At 35.1% G+C, this 7,593-nt stretch overlaps 7 non-coding genes across 7 annotated transcripts; 6 read left to right on the top strand and 1 right to left on the bottom strand.

Annotated features, from left to right (window-relative positions):
- The first annotated feature begins 492 nt into the window (after positions 1–492).
- Trnay-gua (transfer RNA tyrosine (anticodon GUA)) lies at positions 493–589 on the top strand. Its single transcript has 2 exons — positions 493–529; positions 554–589. It is a non-coding gene; the product is annotated as a tRNA-Tyr (tRNA).
- A 557-nt stretch (positions 590–1,146) lies between these two features.
- On the bottom strand, positions 1,147–1,218 carry Trnaw-cca (transfer RNA tryptophan (anticodon CCA)). Its single transcript has one exon. It is a non-coding gene; the product is annotated as a tRNA-Trp (tRNA).
- Positions 1,219–2,945: 1,727 nt separating this feature from the next.
- On the top strand, positions 2,946–3,019 carry Trnai-aau (transfer RNA isoleucine (anticodon AAU)). Its single transcript has one exon. It is a non-coding gene; the product is annotated as a tRNA-Ile (tRNA).
- Positions 3,020–5,765: 2,746 nt separating this feature from the next.
- On the top strand, positions 5,766–5,839 carry Trnai-aau (transfer RNA isoleucine (anticodon AAU)). Its single transcript has one exon. It is a non-coding gene; the product is annotated as a tRNA-Ile (tRNA).
- A 707-nt stretch (positions 5,840–6,546) lies between these two features.
- On the top strand, positions 6,547–6,620 carry Trnai-aau (transfer RNA isoleucine (anticodon AAU)). Its single transcript has one exon. It is a non-coding gene; the product is annotated as a tRNA-Ile (tRNA).
- A 377-nt stretch (positions 6,621–6,997) lies between these two features.
- On the top strand, positions 6,998–7,071 carry Trnai-aau (transfer RNA isoleucine (anticodon AAU)). The gene has a single exon. It is a non-coding gene; the product is annotated as a tRNA-Ile (tRNA).
- A 213-nt stretch (positions 7,072–7,284) lies between these two features.
- On the top strand, positions 7,285–7,358 carry Trnai-aau (transfer RNA isoleucine (anticodon AAU)). Its single transcript has one exon. It is a non-coding gene; the product is annotated as a tRNA-Ile (tRNA).
- The last annotated feature ends 235 nt before the right edge of the window (positions 7,359–7,593 follow it).

Genomic DNA, 7,593 nt, shown 5'->3' with positions numbered 1-7,593 from the left:
TCCAATGGTGCGCGAGGCAAAGTTCTTAACTTTCAAAATAAAGAACATCTCCATCCATCCTGCCAATTACGGCCGTTTTCCATTTTCTTACTACAGCTACAAGAGTAAGTTTTCTATTGGGGAAAATAGAAAATCCCTTCCTAGCTCGGCGTTTGCTGGTGTGTGTTTACTTTGAATCTTGGACGCGAGCGATTAATTATACTTACTTGCAGTTTTAAATTGATAAAACATTTAATTAACAAAACGCTGTGCCTTCTGGTATCAGTTGATAAGAAGATGCTTTGTTTAGCATTTCTCTTACGTACGGAAGTTTATATTTAGGCAATGGAAGTGATTTCACCTTAATATTATTATGAGGTATTTTTTCAATGGACAATTATAGTCCTGATTGATACACTAATTCGTTGGTGTATGGTGACTTGACAATAAAAAATAAAAAAAATCATTGGAAACCCCGTACCCAAACACTTCTTGCTTGCAATCATTCAACAGCCTTCGATAGCTCAGTTGGTAGAGCGGTGGACTGTAGAAGAGGAAAATATGAAAAAAAGAAATCCATAGGTCGCTGGTTCAAATCCGGCTCGAAGGATCGGTTACGGGATAATTTTTTTAACATCATAATTCGAATGTTCGATTTTTATACACTGTGAGAAAAGACTTCACTGTTTCTTTTACAACTGTTACTTCTCTACCTGTAAAATTGGAAGATTTGGAATTGCAGTAAAAAGCTTCCAACCAACAAAGCCATGTTTAAAGTAAATTTATGTGCTACAATTTCATTTATTATTGCAAACAAAACCATACATAATTTTATGCGAGAACTAAACATAATAAATATTATTAGCAGGTAATTTTTAGACTTAGTACAGCAGCATGACTAACATAATAATAAACTTACCATAGCATGTAGTATATGCCAAAAGTTCACAATAACATCTTAGTAAGAAGATTAATTTAGAATATTATTATTATTATTAAATTCAATACGACTTATAAATGCAATGGTACAATATATATTGGGTCTAAATATATTTGTAGTGTATATTGAAAAATTCAACATTGAAAAGCACCATCAACGACAAAAAGCGCTTCTCTGCTTCCTAATTAAGGAACGATTTGCGCCATATTATTTGTTCTGTGACAGATTGACCCCGACGTGATTTGAACACGCAACCTTCTGATCTGGAGTCAGACGCGCTACCGTTGCGCCACGGAGTCTTGATGCATATTTATTACTGGTATGGCTACCCAAATGCATGTCTTTTACAGCAGTTTCTTAATTATAGACACTGTACTGCGCAAGCAAACAACAAATTGCACAATAGATTGTTGCATATGAAAAAATGCATTCGTGTTTTTAGTTTGCCTTAGCCAAAGAGCTAAATACAGAAGAGAGCAAAGTACAAGTCGACACACTAGAGAAGAGTAACAGGTGGCATTCTAGGTTGTCTGGTAATCGTTGCCGATCTTCAGTAAAGGACCACCAACTAAGTGAAAATCAAACAAACTTCCTGTGCCACACGACTGCCCGCCTGCTACTGCTAGCGTAAGTTATAATCCAGTTTCGGTAAAGTGAATTTTAATTAAACTAAAATTGATTAAACACATCTCCAACACAGCAAACTGGGAAACACTGGGGGAGTTGCCCGGTCTAGAGGTTGAGAAGGAGACCGTTTGTAGCTGATAAAGATTACCGGACGTTACCGATTATTTTGCAACAGGTCAACAGGAAGCGTTTATTGTGTGTGGCACTCTTGGCAGAGTGAGCAAGAGTCGTAGGCGTAAAAGGAGTAGGATGATTATAAAGGTGGATTATAAAATTACCGAACAAAAAATACGTTTTCATAATTTTGCTTTCGTCTTACCTCTTTAACCTTCAGTGGAAGGTTTCCTCGTATTCACCAACCGGTTCAGATGGCTCTCTATGCACATAAGGAAAGTTTTAATTGAATTCTTCTATTTCTAGAATTTTTTATCCTATTCGATGGTAAAATTAACAAAGTGTTTCGCGCTTTTGGGTGTCTTTTAGTGAGCTTTAGGATGCATTGAAGATGGTGTTCGTTGCTTCCTCTTTCCGGGGCGCACTCTAAACTGTTGGAAAAATTGTAACAAACCGGCGAGTAGGAATCTCCGTTTATTTATTTAAATCTTCTCTGCACGATTCCGTTCCGAAAGAAAATTGATCTTTCCTTGTACACTTGGTCCGTAGTCTCCCCGGTGGCTTCTTAACGTTCTCACGTTTGTTTACAGACGGTTGACTAATTTGCTGAACGCTGTGCTATTTAAAAATGTATGAAATTCCGGCCATTCCGGCATACTGTTCGGAGTTCGTACTTCACACTGCACCCGCGCGGCGGTACACTTCCGATATGCGTATCAATTATTCATGCTAATGAAACGAGGGAATGCGCCGTCGGCATTGCCCGTTCGATTATGTTGAGCATGATGATGATCATTATGACGAGCTTTATCCTCGTTGCGTGAGTTATGATTTTTCTGGTCCAAATAAATCCACGGATCAATGCAAAGGTAGTGTGGCACATGGTATATTAAATATGTAGGACTTATGTTACGATGCCCGTCCATTCCCGTCATAGGTGGTTCGTAAGTTCAGTTACTGAATGAAGGGGTTTTTATTTTAAGTTCTCAGCACATTACAGTGTAGGGGAATGAATCTGCTTGATGGGATGAAAATAAATGTTTATGCTGGGCAATCAAGCGCGTACGATGCGATTAGTTATATCTTATCAGCTTATATGGATCGCATGAGTTGGTTTATACATAGCGGTGCTTATGAAGCAAACACTGCTTATCATCTTCTCGCATCATGTAAACTTCGATAATACTACTATAATATGAAGCAATTTGAAAGAATTATCACTACTTCAAGCGCTGATTATTTAAAAATTATAATCTTAATTCAACTGACCTTCAATGTTGCCAACGGCTCCATAGCTCAGCTGGTTAGAGCGTCGTGCTAATAACGCGAAGGTCGTGAGTTCGATCCTCTCTGGAGCCATTAATCAATTTCTGTTTTTATAAAAGTAAATATTGTAATTAAATGAAACAACACTTAAAAAATGAAAAATTGTAATTGTAAATTTATTCCTAAAAAAACATATACATGTAAAATATTACTATGCAAAACCCAGACGATCCCGCCAATTACCGTCGCGCCGTGAAGCCTAATTCATAGATATTCGATGAGAGAGTCGATTACAGGGATACATCTCAAGGTGGATAAAAATATATAATATCAGGTGGGGTGGAATCTCTAGAGCATTTTGACAACTCGTGATTTGACGTAAGTTCCCCAGGATTTCAAACGTTGTTTACGTTTATTTAATTTCATAATATAATTTATCTACCACATTTTTTCGATTAAATATGCTTTAAAAATATATTTTGAGCTTTGCGAGCTCTTATTCAACATTAAAACATAGTTTCAAGTGTGTTATTTTGTGTGATTTCTTGAATTTATTGTATAATTCATTGTGTTTTCGACATGGTTGGTTGAAATCATTTATATTTCCTATTTTAACGTTAATTCCTCATTACTCTTACTCTTACTTAGAACTCTTACTCACATGATTTTAAATTTCGTCACGAAACAAATCATCAAATCTTTTGTTATTATATCTCATTTTTTGATAAAATGAATAGACATACAAAAATGCACGTAGCAACAAAGAAATCTGTTCTATTTGCTGTGCTTTGTGTGCCGAAACCAATGGTTAACAGTTCTAAAATGACGTAAAGTCCCTCAACCATGGCGACCCCCCACCTGGCATTTTTAATCCACCTTGGGGTAGATACAAAAACAATCAGTTCCACGGCAAATATTTTCACGCCTTGTGTGGGCGCGAGAGAATTTTGGCATTTTATCATATGTCATCGCTTCATACAGGATGACAGCTGAATACATACATTTAACTGTGAAAGGTGATGTTGATTTTGGCTATTTTTTTCACGCTTCACCGCGTGAAATTGTCTCTATATGTCTGGTTTCACGGTTACATTTAACTTAAGTAGAAGTCTCATGAATGTTACTTTCTAAAACAATTGTCTGAAAATTTTTTTACACTATAGAATATTCACTTTAATCGTGTTATTTAATGTGGTTTTCAACCTACTTCTCGACTAGAAACGTTCGCACTGTTTGTTAAAAGTTGACAACTTTTATTATTTCGAAATAGATATGCTTTTGTTCAAATATTTTTGCATCTGTCTTGAACAATATTGCAATATTATCCATGGGAGGCCTAGAGGTATATATTCAATAAGCAAATAAGACTTAAATGAGACCAGCAATAAAACTTCAAGCAACACTTGGAAGATGTAGTAATTAAAGCAAACGAATCGTGAGATTCATACTCCGATTATTATCCGATTTCAGAGATTTTCCGGCTGAAGAAATCTCTACTGCAGTCTAATTAGTACAATTTTGGTATTTGCTATTAATGTATAAATTCCATGTAGCGTCGATGGATGCACTAGAAAGGAAAATGTTAAATGATATTCTGTAAGAGTTTCATTTGGACGTATTTATCTTTCTACTCAAATCTCTCCCTATGAAACGCGATTGTAGTTGTTTAATTTACAATCAGTAAGTCAGCAATCTCATGTTCATAAAGCATTATTCATTGACGGGATCTATTAATGCTCTCGATTTGCTAGCCTCGATTTGGTTGTATGCACTTTTCCGCAACATCCGTCGCTTGCTTCCTCTTCATATATATTTATTTAAAATAGTTACGTTTTCGACTATTTTCCCGTTGAATTTAACTTATAAATATCAAATATTTGTTATTCAATTCAAGTTTAAACGATTGGTTATTTCTCAAAAGTAGACTGTAGAAGTAATAAATGAATAAATTCAATTCAATGAACAAAACAGATTGTTACTGTTGTTACAACAAAATCTACTACATAATAAACTAATTTCGTGCATTTTTCACTTTATGTCAAGGTGTCAACACCAAAATTACTCAAACTTGATTGGCATTATGGTCTATAAGCACCATATTTGACTTAAACAAATATTCGAGTTTTGTGGATGTCTTCGGTTGATCGTTTACACTAAATGTGGAACAAAATTTGGGGCCCTTCACGATTCTAGTCAGCTTTTTTATATGGAGTTTCACAGTTGGAGGCTAAAATCATTAAAATATGCCATGACTCCATACAAAACCACACACAAAACTAGCCTGCGATTTTCAGTCTAGATTATTACAGCCTCAAAGCTAAAATAAGATGCGAGTACCTGCTGGAAAAAAATGGCAAAACAAGGTGGTGTTTTCATTTATCCGAAGGTGCATTAAAGATATTAGTTGGTGGAATCTCGAATCAAAGTGTATGTATGACCAGGTGGTCTCATAGCATTTTTTTATAACCAAATTTGATCGTCACTTTGGACAGGATGGGTGAACACGATTGTTCAAACAAGCTTTCTGGAGGCTTGACGAATATTCAAAACACGCTTAAAATCTTCATTCAGAAACAGAAGCCATAAAAATCAGCCTTCTAAATACATACACCTTGGGATAAGCCCACCTGTATAATATACCCACTTTGATAGCTGCTCTAAAACTGCTATACAATGCAAACAGCTGACAGGCTGAATAATGTTATAATTTCAGATAATTTGTTTATTATTTGTTTATTATTTGTTTAATATTCTCCAAACTATGTTTCAACCGATTATTGAAATCTAAATTTTTCTCTAAATTATTCTAAAAGGACCATAACATACTTTAATATCACATGGCTCCATAGCTCAGCTGGTTAGAGCGTCGTGCTAATAACGCGAAGGTCGTGAGTTCGATCCTCTCTGGAGCCAAGGAAAGATTGTTTTTAGACACATAATTATTATTAATGATTGAAACACATTACATACTACAGATTGTGATTGTGCTTTTGTGTGACACAGCTTTAATGATTTGTGTGTAAATACAGCTACGATAAAAACATTAATTAGCCAGGTTAAAAGTAGGTAGGGGGGGAGTAGTAGTAGTAGAGTTGTTGGTTGGTGTGGTTGTGGTATGTGTGTGTAATAGGTCAGGTCAGGGTTTTTTTTCCATTGTACACTGTGTTGTATATTCAATCAATGAAAAATAACTCGTAGAATTATTTGCCACCAGCAGCACACGCACGACGCAACCCCCCTATATAAATACAAATACCACTTTATGGTTCTTATATCATTGTCTTTAAATTTTATTTTTGGAAACTAGTCCCAAAAACATTGATGTAGGACGGTGACTGCAATTGGCCAGATTTATTCCGCGATACTATTTAAGTATTTCATGTTGCGTACAATAAGTCCCATTGGTTTACATATACTAGTAATCAAATTTACTATCATTTATAGATTTATTACCACGCTTTGATCGCATGGAATAAATGGTGAGAAATAAGTGAAATGAGTTCTACACAGCAGTGTTAATATGAACACACTAAGTATAAGATAAAACAAGTAGATTCTATAAATAACCGCATTTTGATTATGCCACAATCCGACCTATTATAAGCTAACACCGTTATACAGGCTCCATAGCTCAGCTGGTTAGAGCGTCGTGCTAATAACGCGAAGGTCGTGAGTTCGATCCTCTCTGGAGCCATAGAGAATGTTTTTATATTCCAAGCTAATAATTATTGTTGATATTATCTATTATCTAGGCAACAAAGACGATGTTTGGCATGATATCAACTACGCGCCCCCACCCCCACCCAATATCAAAAATATTGTTTGAATGTAGATGCATGCGGCATCTGATCTGATCCCTTGTACTACCACTACACTACAATATTACAATACTCTCAAACCATAAATGTAATAATTACCTCTGAGAATTGCTTACTACTCCAATCACTTTTTTTTTTTAATTTATTTAGATTGTTTTTTTGTAAACCATTTTCACAAACAAGATCGTAGAGAACAGGTAATTGCACTTGTTTGATTTTATTTTTACTATTACGTATGTACTATATAAATATAGGCCCCATAGCTCAGCTGGTTAGAGCGTCGTGCTAATAACGCGAAGGTCGTGAGTTCGATCCTCTCTGGAGCCAAAACATGGTTTATTTTATTTTGTAGCACAATAATTAAAAAGTGGAATAATTTTAAGAATTATATTAAAATCAATATTTAGAGCAGCAATTAAACGCCGTACATATATACTTACGCCAAAAAAGGAATTGGTAAACAATTATTCACGACACTATTTTATTAAAACTAAATAGTTGTGCTTTTGCGTCTATTAGCAAGCTCTATTGATAACAACAGGCTCCATAGCTCAGCTGGTTAGAGCGTCGTGCTAATAACGCGAAGGTCGTGAGTTCGATCCTCTCTGGAGCCAGACCTCGTTATGATTTGTTCAAAATGTAACTCAACAATACAATATTATCTATTTTATCATACTTATTAATTTTTTCATGATTTCAAAAATACTTTTGAAGTGTTTTGTATTTTGATGTGCTACATACTATTGTTTTTAAATAAATTTATGTACAACCTATGTAAAGCAAACAAGTAATTAGAATCAAGAGAATCGTAAAACTTTACATATTCATTGACATACCCTGTTGTTGCGA

The sequence above is a fragment of the Anopheles gambiae genome, chromosome 2, assembly GCF_943734735.2.
Source record: "Anopheles gambiae chromosome 2, idAnoGambNW_F1_1, whole genome shotgun sequence".
Taxonomy (NCBI): domain Eukaryota; kingdom Metazoa; phylum Arthropoda; class Insecta; order Diptera; family Culicidae; genus Anopheles; species Anopheles gambiae.
The sequence above is the reverse complement of the archived record's forward strand: the minus strand, read 5'-3'. Positions and strand labels throughout refer to the sequence as shown.